At 48.0% G+C, this 14,842-nt stretch overlaps 1 protein-coding gene across 3 annotated transcripts in view; it reads left to right on the top strand.

Annotated features, from left to right (window-relative positions):
- Nucleotides 1–14,842, top strand: part of DIS3L2 (DIS3 like 3'-5' exoribonuclease 2) — a 362,916-nt gene that overhangs the window by 317,741 nt on the left and 30,333 nt on the right. The window contains exon 15 of one of the 3 annotated variants that reach the window (XM_040228114.1): nt 14,476–14,487. The exons of the other annotated variants lie outside the window; for them this stretch is intronic. The gene's annotated coding sequence lies outside the window, so the exon portion shown is untranslated. Of the gene's footprint in view, nt 1–14,475; nt 14,488–14,842 lie in introns of those variants that run through there. 3 annotated transcript variants of the gene reach the window in all.

Below are 14,842 nucleotides of genomic sequence, written 5' to 3'. Positions count from 1 at the left end.
AGAGAAAAGAGCCAGCTTCCTTTCTTGGCCTAATCCCCAGTTCTGATAACTAGCATGGTATCAGACAAAGCAATGTAGGAGAGAATGTAGGAGTTGTGAGTATTGATAAGCTTTGACTGAAGACCTGTAAGAGAAAGCCTTTGTGTAGGAAACTGGGCAGGAACCATGATCCCGGGAAGTGTGATAGATGCCTCGGGGGCCCCCTCTGTGGTTTTCTCTTGCTCCTCTTAGAGGCAGCCTTGGGGTTCATTCTCAACCTGGGACAAGTTTTCTAACCTCCCCGAGCCTCAAGTTTTTCATCTCTTAAGAGTAATGGGATTAATGATACTTTTCTGATATGATTGTCATGGGGATTCAATGGGGTGACATCATCGCCCGCCTAGTGCATAGAATGCCTGCAGTAAGTGTTGATGGCCTCTCCTTCCCAAACAGAAAAATCATCTCTTGACTTCCCTTTTGTTTTCCCAGTGAGCTACGGCTGCAGCTTGCAGAGTACTGATAGGGGCAGAGGCTGGTGCACACGCCTCTTGCAGGCCTCAGCCGTGAGCACTCTGTCCGAAGGCAGACTAGACTCCTCTCCCCGCTGTGACCTTGAAGTCAAGCATGGAGAACCCCCTGAGCTTGGCTGAGACATTCTTCTCTCTCCCCTGGCTCTGCCCTCTCTGTGTTTCTCTGTTCACTTTCAGGGACAATTCCTCGACTGCCTGAATCTCAACAGTGGTGTTTAGGAAGTGAGATTTCAGTCCAGCCCCTAAGGGACTCATTTTGTCTCAACCAAAAAAATGAAGGCAACAGCATCAGAGAAATAAGGTTCTACGTATAAAAGAAATTGGAGAAGGAAATGGCAACCCACTCCAGTGTTCTTGCCTGGAGAATCCCAGGGACGGGGGAGCCTGGTGGGCTGCCGTCTATGGGGTCGCACAGAGTCGGACACGACTGAAGTGACTTAGCAGTATAAAAGAAATTAGTGAATATTGTTGTTGTTTTAGTCGATCAGTCTCGTCTGACCCTTTTTGTGACCCCATGGGCTGTAGCCTACCAGTCTCCTCTGTCCATGGGATTTCCCAGGCAAGAATAGTGGAGTGGGTAGCCATTCCCTCCTCTGAGGGATCTTACCCATCCAAGGATCAAATTCAGGTCTCCTGCATTGCAGGCAGATTCTTTACTGCTAAGCCACCAGAGAAGCCCCAGCTGAGTATTAGTTGGGTACAATTAATTATTGAAACTCCTACTTTTATCTGGGTATTCCCTGAAATATAATTTGTAATCATTTTAGTATTTATCACTGCCAAGTGCAGTCCGTCAGCAAAGAAGTTTTTCTGAGTAAGTACTGAGGCTCTTACATTCTCCCCAGTGGTCTTTCCCATCAGATGGAATAGCTTTGAAAATAGGCACTCTGCTTTTCTCCTCCCTGGACTCTTGTATCCACATCCTTTCCTAGAACATCCTAGTAGCCCCGATCCATGACTCCACGTCGTGCCATTCTCCTTCTCCATGAAGAAGTTCCTTTTGGCCTCTGGGCTTCAAGGAAAACAGACCCTCAGACTTGTCCAATCTCTAATAGGACTTCAACTCTGGAGGTCACAGTTCTCAGGTAAATGTTCTTTTTTTTTTTTTAAGTTTTCCTTTTCAATATTAGTTTTATTTGGCCACACCAGGTCTTAGTTGCGGCATGTGGGATCTTGAGTGGTGGCAATGTGGGATATAGTTCCCTGACCAGGGATTGAACCTTCATTGGGAGCATGGAGTCTTAGCCACTGGACCACCAGGGAAGTCCCCAGAAAAACATTCTTAAAGCTCTGAGATCATTAGGGGAAAGAAGCTGCCCTCTTGTGCCTCAGGTTAGATTAGTAAAGCCTTCTACTCCAATTATTCTGCCAGCCTCCCAAGACTGTTCAAATCTGCATCTAAGGGGTGTGAGGCCTCTGTCTCCCCACTGCCCTTCACAGCCCATACACCTGCAGACCACCTTCTTTTTCTCTGTTGCAGAAACTTCACCTGCCTTTAGTATGAAATCCGGTGAAGCCAGAGCTGATTCAGTCATGTTCCTCAAACTGGGTTTTGGAGATCTCTTCCTAGAGCAAGGAACAGGCCTCAAAGGATGAACAAGTGATTCATGAGAGTTCAGTTCAACATTTAGTAAGCCCCTACTCCAGGCAGTATGTGTGTGTGTGAGGCGCTACAGAAACAAAGATAAATCAAGCCTGGCCCATGACTTCAAAGTGGTTGTTGTTTAGTCACTAAGTCATTTCCAACCCTTTTGCAACCCTATGGACTGCAGCCTGTCAGGTTCCTCTATCCATGGGGTTTCCCAGGCAAGAATACTGGAGTGGGTTGCCATTTCCTTCTCCACGGGATCTTCTGACCCAGGGATTGAACCCACGTCTGTTACGTCACCTGCATTGGCAGGCAGGTTCTTTACCACTAGCGCCACCTGGGAAGTCCACTACTCTCCTGATAGCTGTTTATAGTCTGCTCTTTGATACTCCACTCTGATTTGAGTGTTTCGTGTTTTATTTTGAATTTTTAGGTGTTACATTTGGAGCTTTTAAAAAAGCAGCCTATTTTTTTCCTGTTCTTTCTGCGTGCCCTAGTTTTTCACTATTTCTATTCCTTTCATCTCTTCTAGTTATTTTGATTATACTTATTTTATAACCCTTTTCTGATTGTTCACTTATTTCTACTTCTAAGAGTATGTGTTCTCCCAAACGTGGTCTCTGAGGATTTGGCGTTAGGTGGTTCATTTCCTCACGTGGTTTGCTTTGTTTTTTCAGGTCATCTTAAGTGGGGATTGTGTTCTCTGTGAGTGTCCCATACGTTCCTGGGTTGTGCATGTGTCCTTTTGCTGCTTTGGCGTTTATTCTGCCAGGACCCCAAGAGTTCCATAGGTCTTGCCAGTTTGACGTTAACCTCTTAGTTTAGGATTCCCAGAAGTTGGGTGGTATGCATTCAGCCTCCACACCCACAGGCAGTCCAGGCTTGCTTAGGATCCCCACCTCAGAAAGGAGCGCCTCCCCTCTGCTCCACCTACAGATGTTCCTCTGGGCTGCTCAAGAGGGCTTCCTGATCCCTGTTCGAAGACTAGCAGCCCTTCCTGGGTCCTGGCTTTCTGCGGGCCTCTCAGTTCCAGCTTCCAGCAGATGGTCTCCCTCCTGTGGGCATTAAAACCTTCACTCCTGTATCAGGGTATCATACTCTCAGCTCCCCTTTGCTCTGGTAAAGATTACTGCTTTGACTTAGTTTCCTCCTCATTTCAAGTAACTGGCCGTTTTCCCTTCTTTCTTTCATGCTCAGTCCTACGCTTCAGTCAGTTCGGTCGCTCAGTCGTGTCCAGCTCTTTGAGATCCCATGGACTGCAGCACTCCAGGCCTCTCTGTCCATCACCAAGTCCCGGAGCTTATTCAAACTCATGTCTGTTGCGTCGGTGATGCCATCCAGCCATCTCATCCTCTTTCGTCCCCTTCTCCTCCAGTCATACACTTAGATGATTCTTTTGCAGTATCTTGTCCATCTTTTCCATGTGTTTGTGTTGGGAAAGAGGTCTACCTCAGTTCAGTCTACTGTCTTGTCAGAAACCAGAAGTCGAAATAAACTTTGTAAAATGTGACCCATTCAACAAGCATACAGAGAGTTTCTGCGGGACACCAGTACAGAACTAGTCACTGAGGCTGGAGAGCTGAATGAACACTCATGTGACCCTCAGGGGCTCAGGGGCTAGTGGGAGGGACTGGGTGCCATCAGCTCTGTGATGGGATGCCTCCCCGCCCCAGCAGACCCATCTTCCAGCCCTGCCTGACACCTTGAGCCTGCTGTGTGCACGGTGTCTCTGGGTGACAGGGACACACCCTGCTTCTAGAACACTGATCTTTCCCACCAGCCCTTACGCCCATCTGGGTAACTTCTACTTCTCCTTCCACCCTCAGCAAAGCGTTGCTTCTTTGGGGAAACCATTCCAACCCCTGACAGCCATTACGAAAGGCTGAATCACGAGTGCCATCTGAGTGGTCCTGTGCCCCTCCTGCCTGGCTCTCCTCCAGCACTCAGTGCACTCCAGATGCTGGTTGGCTTGTCCGCTGCCTCCTCCTGGGCTGAGTCCTTTTAAGGTCAAGGCCTTGATTGGTTCGTTTCAGCACCCCTAGTGCCTAGCGCAGGACCTGGCACATACTGCTTGACAAAGGGGTTGGGGGACCTAATTGAATCCTTTTAGAGGAGGAACCTGGCTCTTGAGAAGTCAAATCTCTTTCCAGCCTTTGTCTTTTCTTTCTTTCCTTTTTTTTTTTTTTTTTTTTTTTTGTGTGTGTGTGTGTGTGGGATTATCATGAGGATTACATTATGTCTGACGTCAGGGAAAACTGTCTCCTTGGATAGTTTATGAATTCTGAAGAACTAACACATAGAAGAAACAGGCTGCAAAAACTTCACTTGACTAAATATAGAGTAATTATAGTTACTTACATCACTCTGTACCATTTTTTGCCTGATAGGGGGGCATAGTAATCATTATAAAGAGCATTAAATATGCCAAGCATACTTGGAGAAGCTGAGCTGAATTGCAAGGCTGCACTTCACTCATGACCTCTAGAGTTTCTGATCCATGCAGCCTGACTGTGGTAGAGGCGACCACCTCCTGAATGCCCACAGCGCACCTGCCCTGGGCTAGGGGCTTTGACCCCAAACCATCCAAGACAGATCTTAATTTTTATAACTTTACAGATTTTTTAAAAAGTCAAGGAGATTATATTATTTTCACAGTTTTAGCAGATTAAATAAAACAAGGCTGAGAGAGAGGTTAACCTGCCCTGGGTCACACCATGGTCAAGAGCAGAGCCTGGATTTCACTCTAGTTCTAACAGATTCCAGAGCTCATTGTGCCCTGTTCCTGTGAAGGAGAGGGGTGGGGAAAGGAGGCCAGGTGGACAGAGTGTAGCCCGCAGTGCCATCCTCAGGGGCCAGTCTGCTGGGGACCCCTGCCCTGCCCAGTCACCCCTGGGAACACAGATCCAAAGGGCCAAGACCCTGTGTCTGGACGGGGCTTCTGGTGACAGCCACCGCTCACCCCTTGCCCTTTTAATTCACTTCTTCCTCTGCTTGGGACTTGTCCTTGTCCCTCACCTAAATAAGCAGATGGAATATTTCCCAGCAGCCCTGACAACTTCAGATGAACACAAACCCTTCCCAGCATTTCCAGGGCTTTGGAAATGACACTCTGTGTCTGCACCTTGGACCAGATGCCAGTTCCTCGGGCTAAGGAGCGATGTAACGGGGTGAGGGGGCAGGGAGCCTGCAGACCTCCCACTGACACTGCCTGGTTAGAATGAAGAATGCCTTTCTTGTTCCTGGTGAAGCCCTTGGTGAGGAGAAAGGGGAGCTGGAAACCAAAGGTGGGGGGTGTGAGGAGAGGTCTGGGGGGAGTTGGAGGCAACTGAGCCAGAGAAAGGTGCCAGCAGTGAGCTCACAGGGCAAGCCTGCAGCTGTGACATGCATGTTGGAGTCGGCCACTTGCAGGTGTGCGCTCACTGCCTCCATCGCAGCCTGGAGTGTCGGCCTGTGGTGTGTGCAGGCCCGACTCCTGCCTCAGCCTCTGGAATAAAGATGGTGATGGGCGAGGGCTGTGCTTCTCTGCTGTCACACCGCGCAGCGAGATTGTGGTGGGGGTGGGGGGCTCCTTTCCCTTCCACCACCCCACTCTGGGCAAGAATGATATCCTGGGTGCCCAGATTCAGTGTCTCGTTGGATCTCAGTCTTCTCTATACGAAGGAAAGGAGGTATGAACACTCCCACCTAAGAGGAAAGGAAGCCAGGTCCCCAAGAGGTGCCCCGCCCTAGGTCAAGCTGTAAACTGGAGGAGAGCCAGCCAGCCGGCTTCTCTCCCTGGGAATCTGCCTCAGCCACGTGATACACAGCAGGGTGGGGCCTGAACAGCTGCACAGAGTGGGGCCTGGGGCAGGGAGGGCAGCCAGGCCTGGGTCAGCGAGGCCGCCTCCCGCGTGGCTTATGTTACCTCTGGGTTACTGTCACCTGCTCTCCTACCAAGGCAGTGCAGCCCACAGGTGGCAGGGCAGGGCACCTCTTGCTCAGCTGTGTTGAGTCAGCATCCTTTCGCTACCTCCTGGAAGAGTGGGGGAGGGCTGGAGCCTGAAGCCATGCTGTGAAGCACTGAATTCTTCATTGGAGATTTCCTGGGGCAGCTGGGCCAGGGTGTTCAGCCCCTAATGGAAACTCCCAGCCCCTCGGCTCCTGCTGGCATTCTAAAGGGCAGAAGCAACCAGAGTGAGGAAGCATGGAAGCCAGCGGCGATGGGGACATTGCACTGGACAGCAGCTGGGCGCAGACACAGCCTGTACACTGGCCCATGTCTCAGCACATAGTGTGGCTTAATACCTGCTCCACTATTTTCTTCCCTGGTCCACACACTGGAAAATAGATTCTTACCTAAACTCATTTTTGAACTTTGACATGCACAGAGAAAAGTGCACAAGCTATGGGCGTCTGGTTCATAGAGGATTAGAAAATAAACACACCATGCAGCTATTGCCCGGATCAAGAACTAGAGCATTGTCTGCATGCCCTCTGTCCCCCAGAGAGGAATCCACCACCGTACCTTTGAACACTGTAGACTGTTTGGCTGGTTTTGGACTTTGTTGCTCCGTTTCTCAGTCATGTCCGACTCTGCTTACCCCATGGACTGCAGCACACCAGGCCTCCTTGTCCTTCACTCTCTCTCAGAGTTTGCTCAGATTCACATCCACTGAGTTGCCGATGCCATCCACCCATATGAATGGAATCACTTGGCGTCTTCTCTTCTGCGTCTTCCTTTTTTCAGCTTTGTGTTTGTGAGAATTCATCTTTGTTGCTGCATATGTTTGTTGCTAGTTCGTTCATTTTCATTGCTGTAAGACTTCCTTTGTATAAATACATTGTAATTGATCCAATCTGCATTAATTCAGTCAGCATTTGGGTTGCTTCCAATTTGGTCCCAATTTGTATAAATAATTATGTTTATACATGTCTTTGGTGCACACATTTCTTTTGAGCAAATACCTGGGAGTGAAACTGCTAACTCAAAGAAAATACCCGCTTTAGTGGATATTGCCAAACAATTTTCCCAAGTGGCTGTACCAGTGTAACACTCCCACACCAGCATATGAGATTTCATATATGTATTGGAGCTCCTTTTCAAATTTTGTGCCCATTACTCTTCCGGGTTTTCCATTTTTCTTGTTGACTTATCCTTCTCTCTATTCTGGGTATGAGTCGTTTGTTAGTTATCCGTGTTGCTAAGATCTTCTTCTACTCAGTAGCTTGCCTTTTCGCTCTCTTTGGTGGTGTTTAAATGAACAGAACTTATTTATTTCAATGTAGTTCAGTGTATCAGTTTTTTTCTTTATGGTTAATTCTTCTTATATCCTTTTAAGAAAACTATAAAAATCATGAAGACACGTTTGTGTTAGAATTCTCTAAGAAAATCCATAGGACATATATATTTATATTTGCACTTATATTTGTAGAGTGAACTCCTGGAGTTGTGATGGACAGGGAGGCCTGGCGTGCTGCGATTCATGGGGTTGCAAAGAGTCGGTCACGACTGAGCGACTGAACTGAAAAGAAGATTTGTTATGAGGGATTGGCTCATGTGATTATGTAGCCTGAGAAGTCCCATGACCTGCTGTCTGTAAGCTGGAGATCCAGAAAGGCTGGTGGTAGAATTTAGTGGAGTCTGATTGGAAATAGATGGGGAAACAGTGGAAAGAGTATCAGACTTTATTTTTTTGGCCTCCAAAATCACTGCAGATGGTGATTGCAGCCATGAAATTAAAAGATGCTTACTCCTTGGAAGGAAAGTTATGACCAACCTAGATAGCATATTCAAAAGCAGAGACATTACTTTGCCAACAAAGGTCGTCTAGTCAAGGCTATGGTTTTTCCAGTGGTCATGTATGGATGTGAGAGTTGGACTGTGAAGAAAGCTGAGCAATGAAGAATTGATGCTTTTGAACTGTGGTGTTGGAGAAGACTCTTGAGAGTCCCTTGGACTGCAAGGAGATCCAACCAGTCCATCCTAAAGGAGATCAGTCCTGGGTGTGCATTGGAAGGACTGATGCTGAAGCTGCAACTCCAGTACTTTGGCCACCTCATGCGAAGAGCTGACTCATTGGAAAAGACTCTGATGCTGGGAGGGATTGAGGGCAGGAGGAGAAGGGGACGACCGAGGATGAGATGGCTGGATGGCATCACTGACTCGATGGACGTGAGTCTGAGTGAACTCTGGGAGTTGGTGATGGACAGGGAGGCCTGGCGTGCTGCAATTCATGGGGTCGCAAAGAGTTGGACACGACTGAGCAACTGAACTGAACTGAACTGAAGGCCTGAGAACCAGGAATGTCAGTGGTAAATCACAGTCTGTAGACAGGAGAAGATGAGATGAGACAGTGAGCAGTGAGAGGAACAAACTCACTTTGCACACTTTTGTTCTATTCAGGCCTCCCACACTGGGGAGGGCAATCCACTTTAATCCAGTTCTGCTCACAGACAACCAGAAACACACTCTCACAGACACACTCGGAATAATGTTTCATCTGGGCTCTCTGTGGTCTGTCTGGTTGACACATGAAAGTAACCATCAAAATGTTCTTAGATTATCTTCTAGAAGCTCTATTGTTTTACCTTTTCTATTTTAGACCCATAATCTATTCACTATTGAATTTTGAATATGGAACAGCAAGTTTCTTTTTTTTCCCATGTGGACATCTGATCAACCCACCAGCATTCCCACTGCTCTCCAGGATCACCTTCATCAAAATGGAGGGTCCCTATCCACACGAGTCTGTGTCTGCACTCTGTTCTGTTCCACTGATCTACAGGTCTCTTCCTGTGCCAATACCACACTGTCTTAATCATTGTACCTCTGTTAAAATTCTCGATATTCAGCAGTTAAACTTTCCACCTTGCTCCTTCTCAGTTAAGAGCACCTAGGCTATTCTTGGCCTTTCTCTTGCCATGTAAATTATAGAATCAGATTGTCAGTTGCCACACATATGCACACAAACTTGCTGAGATTTGTTTTGAGATTGCTTTGGATCTATAAATCAATCTGAAAAAAAAAACAAAAACCCTTTTATGATTGTCTTCTTCTCCATGGTATATCCCACTCTTTACTTCAGTTCAGTTCAGTCACTCAGTCATGTCCGACTCCCTGTGATCCCATGAATTGCAGCACGCCAGGCTTCCCTGTCCATCACCAACTCCCGGAGTTCACCCAAACCCACATCATCCATTAAGTCAGTGATGCCATCCAGCCATCTCATCCTCTGTCGTCCCCTTCTCCTCCTGCCCCCAATCCCTTCCAGCATCAAAGTCTTTTCCAATGAGTCAGCTCTTCGCATGAGGTGGCCAAAGTACTGGAGCTTCAGCTTTAGCATCATTCCTTCCAAAGAAATCCCAGGGTTGATCTCCTTCAGAATGGACTGGTTGGATCTCCTTGCAGTCCAAGGGACTCTCAAGAGTCTTCTCCAACACCACAGTTCAAAAGCATCAATTCTTTGGCGCTCAGCCTTCTTCACAGTCCAACTCTCACATCCATACATGACTACTGGAAAAACCAACCATAGCCTTGACTAGACAGACCTTTGTTGGCAAAGTAATATCTCTGCTTTTGAATATGCTGTCTAGGTTGGTCATAACTTTTCTTCCAAGGAGTAAGAGTCTTTTAATTTCATGGCTGCAGTCACCATCTGCAGTGATTTTGGAGCCCAAATAAAGTCTGACACTGTTTCCACTGTTTCCCGATCTATTTGCCATGAAGTGAAGGGACCAGATGCCATGAAGTGAAGGGACCAGATGCCATGATCTTCATTTTCTGAATGTTGAGCTTTAAGCCAAGTTTTTCACTCTCCTCTTTCACTTTCATCAAGAGGCTTTTTAGTTCCTCTTCACTTTCTGCCATAAGGGTGGTGTCATCTGCATATCTGAGGTTATTAGGTCTTCTTTAATTTTCCTCAGTAATGTTTTATAAACTTTTATACAATAGTCTTCTTGATTATCTCTCATTAGATTTATTCCTAGGTATTTAATATTTGTGATACTATTTAAAATGGTATTTATAAATGTCCTTTTCTTTTTGTTGCTAAGGTATGAAAAGACAGTTCATTTTTATTGACCCTGTGTCCAGTGACCTCTCCAAATTTGTTTATTCAGACCATTCATTTATAGACTGTTTCTGGTTTTTTCTGTGCCCAGTCTTTTTCCTTTCCAGTATCAGACCATTTGTCTCTTTTTCTTGCCTTATGGTGCTCAGTTCAGTTCAGTTCAGTCTCTCAGTCATGTCCGACTCTTTGCGACCCCATGAATCACAGCACGCCAGGCCTCCCTGTCCATCACCAACTCCTGGAGTTCACTCAAACTCATGTGCATCAAGTCAGTGATGCCATCCAGCCATCTCATCCTCTGTCGTCCCCTTTTCCTCCTGCCCCCAATCCCTGCCAGCATCAGGGTCTTTTCCAGTGAGTCAGCTCTTCGTGTGAGGTGGCCAAAGTGTTGTACATGTTTAATAGATGCAATGATAGCAGGTGTCCACGTCTTGTTCCTGATCTCAGAGAAAAGAGTTTTTATCACAGGCTCACTTTTAAATTATGAAAACTTACGCTAAAATTCCCTTTGGTATACATTTGATTTTACTTTTCCCCAAGATGACCTTTCAGTTCAAGGCTACTTTTAAGTTTGAAATGTGGCAGTGGCAGTTTGTATGCTGCTGTTGTTGTTCAGTTGCTGAGTCTTGTCCAACTCTTTGGAACCTCATGGACTGCAGCACACCAGGCTTCCTTGTCTTCCGCTATCTCCCAGAGTTTGCTCAAGTTCATGTCCATTGAGTTGGTGATGTTATCTAACCATCTCATCCTCTGTATGCTAGGAGGTAGGCAAACGGGATTTATCACAAGACTGTGACCCCTTATTTTAACCTTGTGAGACACATTCTGCCCTGTCTGTTGTACAGAAGGATCACATGGCTGATAGAGCTGAGCAGGGATTCTAACAGGTGGTGCTGGACCCAAAGCCCAGGCTCTTCTTCCTACCCTGGGACTTCCTGGTAGAATATTGAATGTGTAGCCCTCAAGTTCACAAAATAACCACTTGTCCTAGATCTCCAAGAGAAGAGTTGTTAAACTCCCTCACAGGCCATCTTTTCCTTTTCCCTCCCCCACATCTCCTCCACCCTCGTTGTCTGCACATCCCACTTTCTCTCGTTTCTCGTATCATGGACGCAAACTGGGGCAGCCACAGTGTCATGCTGAAAGGAGCCCTCTCTGCCTGCCTGTGCCCCTGAAGGGCCACACTTGGAGCCGTCCTCAGCCAGCTGGCTGAGCCACCCACCACACCAGGTACAAAGCCTTCCCTGGCCTCTGCTGCCGTGTGACCTTTTGTCTGATGCCAAGGAGATGTGGGCGGTGAGGACTGAGGGCTTTCCTTCAGGTCAGGCTACTTGGGTTGCTGGTAGAACTTTGGATCTTTAAGCCCCCAGCTGTCCCAGTTTGAGGATTATGGCCTCTGCAGACGCACAGAATCTTTCTTTGCTGAGAAGTGGGAAGAGGAAGGAAGAGTGCAAGGAGACTAGAGACCCAAACCCAAACAGGCCCTGGGGCTGTCAGGGGCTCCCAGGGCCCAGCCTGGCTGAGAATGTCCCTTCCTGCAGCCCAAATAACTACCCAAGGATGACCCAAGTCAGAGAATTCTAGGCCACCAGGAACTCTTGAAACTAAGTACTTTGAAACTCTCAAAGATCTTGTAAGAGAGAGTTCCCTTGGTTGACTTTACACAGGGCTACATTAAGCAAACAGCTTTTTTTCCCTTGTTAAATTTCCTTTGTACAACGTCCCTGTTCCCTTTCCACCTCTTTCTGTGACAGGCTGCACTTCTGTCCATTCTAGGAGCCTCCCGGGGCTGCAGCCATCCAGTGTGACTTGAAGCTCTTCAATTGTTTTCTTCCAAATGCTTTTTGAGCATATGATGACATGACTGAAATCAGCATTTTTGTTTTCTCTGTACCTCTCTCTATCTGCCATATATATATCTTTTTCCAAAATTTCTGGCACAATCTACGTCTCTTCTGCCTCTCGGGGTGTTTGTCTATCCACAGATTCCCATTCCAGAGGAAAGACTGCCCTTTGGCTCCCCGCAAGGCTAACCTTTCTAAGTTGATGGCTCAGCCAGTTAGTTTCTAAACCCAAGGAGGCCTGCCCCTTTCCAAGACTTAAAGGAGTTCTAGAAGCTGATGGTATTCAGGCCTGTCCCCTGCTTGACGAGCAGGTCCACTCTGCTCTGGCACGTGCTGCCAGTGTGCTGCACCAACCTCTAGGGCACCTTCAGCTACTTAAGTAGCAAATGCCCCTGCGGTAAACACCCCCTCTCAGGGAACTGGAAGCCGGAGCCCAGGCCCAGGCCACAGGGCCTGCAGTACTCTGAGGGAGGTTAGCCCAGACAAGAAACGGGCCATAGGACTGTGTGCTGGCTCTGAGCCTGGAGGAAGGTGCCCGTGGCTGTCACCTCCTGCAGCTGCCTGGCAGGTAACCAGGACATGCTTGGCTCTCTCCACTTTTGGCTGAGCTTTCTGTGGGGAAGTGATTCTGATCTGACTTCACTGCCATTCCGCACCTCTCTCCCTGGGCCATTGTGGCTTTTTCTTGGTGGCTGGGCAGGAAGCCTCCAGAGCCTGAGGGAGTTTCTGTGCTTGATGACAAAGGCCATCAATGGATGTAAATCACTGAGATATAAATCACTGTATTTATTGGAGAGGAATTGAACACAGTTTACTCTCCCCTCTGGGCTTCCCTGATAGCTCAGTTGGTGAAGAATCCACCTGCAATACAAGAGGCCCCAGTTCGATTCCTGGGTTGGGAAGATCCCCTGGAGAAGGGAAAGGCTACCCACTCCAGTATTCTAGCCTGGAGAATTCTATAGTCCATGGGGTTGCAAAGAGTTGGACACGACTGAGCGACTTTTACTTTCACTCTCCCCTCTGAGCACACTTCTCCAGTGGTGGGCACCCAGGTGGACAAGGGCCTCACAGAGTGACCAGACCAAGTGCCCAGCCCATGCCCACTGAGTCAGGCAAAAAGCACATGGCCAACTTATGCAGCTGCTCTGAAAACCCAACCCAGCAAAGCCTAGCTGAGATGCAGGACACACAGCACTCTGCTGACCGCAAGCTGCCCGGGCCAGCCCCATGTGACCCTGTGACCCAGGGACATGCTGGGGACTGCAGGCTCCAGGTCGGCATGGCAGAGGCCGTTTCCTGAGGTTGAGGACCTCCCTGTCATCACCCTGGACCTGATGGGCTGTGGGGAGCACTCAGAAGCAGAGCCCAGAAAGGCAGCGGCACTGCTCTCCAGGCCCCAGGGGCCCGGCTCTCCCCCCGGCTTCCTCACCCCACGCTTCTCACTGGGTGTCTCACTCAGTGGTCGGCCAGCCTCGATCCTTCTCTGGACACCTTCATGTTTGAACTCCCTGGAACCTTCCAGAAGGAATTGCTCTCATTCTAATTTATAGATCTGTTATTTGCTTTAGCAGTGTCAGTTGGACATCATGTATCCCTTTTAGTAATTTAGGATTCTTCACACTGTGTATATGGTGATACCAAAGCACTTTTCTTGGGCTCTGCTGCGCCACAAGGGTTTGCCTCTACACTAAGTACCCCCACGGGGCCTTGTGATTTCATTTGACTTTATCGAGACTCTGCCCCAGCTGCTTTTGTGTCCACCTTGACAGTCCCAGCCCCTTATCACTTCCACACCACTGTCCAGATGAAACCAGTAGTACCCTCTCAGCCTGGTTGTGAGCATGAGGCCCGGTGGGGGAATGGTTAGCTGGGAAGCCAGGTCTAGTAGTCATAATTGTGAATGGAGAAGAGGAAAGGGTCTGAGTGAGGAACCAAGGAGGGACTTGCCTGTGAGTCACACCTGACGCCTGGCTCTAGCACCTGTGTTGGCCACCACAGGCTTTGTTAGCGGTTTCTTGCTTCTGCCCCGTGTGTGAATTGCATATGTGGTTGAATTTTAGATCAGTGAGTTGGTGTTATACTTTTTAAATCAACTGGAATTAAATCGTTTAATGCATTTGTCATGTTGAGAGATTCTTCCTTAGTTCTGACAGCCCTCCAGTTTCAACTAAGTCTGTTTCTTCTCATTAGTCTTCAGTGCAAATGAAAGACCAGATAGCTGGTCATCATCTTTTGTGTCATAAATATTCTAGGAAACCATCAGTGTTCTGTTCTTGAAGCTGAAGGAACCCTTTACTCCTTTAGACTTTTTTCCTGTTGTATTTTCCAACTGTTAGATTCATCAAGCCTAACTTGTATGTTTCTGTGTAATCATTTGCCTCAGAAACACCAGCACTTTGCTCTGTGCCCCGTGAGGCAGGCTGCACCTGAGGCTTCGTGGCCCTTGGCCTCCTTGTAACAGAATAGAGGCAGTTTTGAGAGTAGAGTGTGGAGGAATTAGTGTGAAACCACCTTCCTAAGATCCTCTGAGGGATCCGTTGCCCAAAGTGCTGGGAACACCGCTGTGGGAACTCAGTAAATAAAAGGCAAAGCAAAGAGCCAGTTCATGACTAAGAAAATTCTCACAGGGGCATGGGAAGGGGGTGTATGGGAGTGAGTATGTGTCCATCTCCTGACTCCCTGGGCCCAAGCGTGAGGACAGTCTCTCTGTCCCAGCCCCCGCACAACTCCTGGAGCCCACAGGTGCCCAGCAAGTGCTGAATGCTTGTTTCCAGGGAGCAGGCTGCATTTGTTCTTTGCCCCGTCATGTTTTGTGTTTCTGCATTCTTCAATATTCTAACGACACCAGACTCT

This window comes from Oryx dammah, unplaced genomic scaffold (genome assembly GCF_014754425.2).
Source record: "Oryx dammah isolate SB20612 unplaced genomic scaffold, SCBI_Odam_1.1 HiC_scaffold_27, whole genome shotgun sequence".
Lineage (NCBI taxonomy): Eukaryota > Metazoa > Chordata > Mammalia > Artiodactyla > Bovidae > Oryx > Oryx dammah.
This window is presented reverse-complemented; position numbering and strand designations above follow the sequence as displayed.